Genomic DNA, 1,365 nt, shown 5'->3' on the forward strand with positions numbered 1-1,365 from the left:
GTGGAGTTGAAACCAGTGAGGTTTTCTCCAAAAGAAAGTCTGCTTCTGGCAGACAGGATGTTTTCGTAGGTCAGGAATTAAGGTGTGATAAGCATGAAAAAAGTTCAGTCCTTATTGATGAAAGGAAATAAGATCAAAGAAGTATCACGCCAGAATTGCAAGAGAAAGAAAAAACAAATGTTTTTGACCAAGGTTTGTCTATTCATGGAGACTTTTGCTCTCTATTCAACTGACATTCCTATTCAAATCCCCATGTAAAAAATTTTTATCCGTGATTAAACCTAAAATATTTAATGTCCTATTCTCAAGTGGCTTATTAAAAGAAAAGTGATGCTTTTTGTCCTTTACAGAGGAGCTCAGTGCAACATCCAATGTACACCTGGGAAACTGAGAAGCAGTCTTACAGCAGAGAGCTGCCACAGTGCCTTACCCTTCTCCAGAAAAGGCTGTGCTAATCTCTTCATGATTTTAGCACATAAGTAGGGTAGAGTCTGATGTGTGCTCAGGAGGAATATATAGCTGAGAATGCCAAAATAGTGGTGTTGCAAGTAATGGGGAGACCATTATCAATCTGTGTTAGAAATACTGCCTGGAGTATCCAGCAAGCTGATGCAGAGCAGTTGAAGTTAAGCAGGACACTGTTGAGGTACCATTAATTTTTCTCTAGTTAAGGCTGTATCAGCATTTCCAGTAGAATACTTGATTCCAGAGGCTTGTATAATTCAGCCTGGAAAATGTGCTCTGAACAGAAACTTGGCACAAAATGTTCCAAGCAGGGGCAATATTTTCTTTTTGAGGGCATGAAGAAATACCCATTAATTTTTGTTTCTGAGACAGAAAAGCTGTGAAAAACTAGGCATTTCTGTGACAAAAGCGTGCTGAAAAAAAAAAGAAATGCCTTCAGTAAAAAGAAGTAGAAAGAGTAGAAGTTTATGAGATAAAAAGTGCAGAAACATGGAAATTTAGGCTTAATTATTTTCTGAGTTTTCTTACGGACACTTTTCTGTCTGAAGAAAGTTTCTAGCTGTTTGGGTGCTTTTATAAATTAGCTAGTTCTGTACCAGAGTCTGCACTTTGATGCATCCGAGCATCTTCCATTTATTTCAACAGGGTTATGCTCTCAGAGTTTTCAAAAATAAACAGGAAAATTTTGAAAAGGTTGAGAGCACACACAGAAGATTAAAGTACAAAATAAGTTGAGCTGCAAAGGAAAGATAGCCTCAGGGAGCGGGAAAGAGAAACTTTATTTTCTTTAATGAGAAAGTGGGAAGAAAATGAGAATAGTGTTGTGGGCACATTGGTACGCCAGAGAGGAAACAAAGCAAGCAAGTTGATGATGAAGTTCAGTGCTGCTTCATGCTTCCT

This window comes from Charadrius vociferus, unplaced genomic scaffold (genome assembly GCF_000708025.1).
Source record: "Charadrius vociferus isolate BGI_N301 unplaced genomic scaffold, ASM70802v2 scaffold173, whole genome shotgun sequence".
Taxonomy (NCBI): domain Eukaryota; kingdom Metazoa; phylum Chordata; class Aves; order Charadriiformes; family Charadriidae; genus Charadrius; species Charadrius vociferus.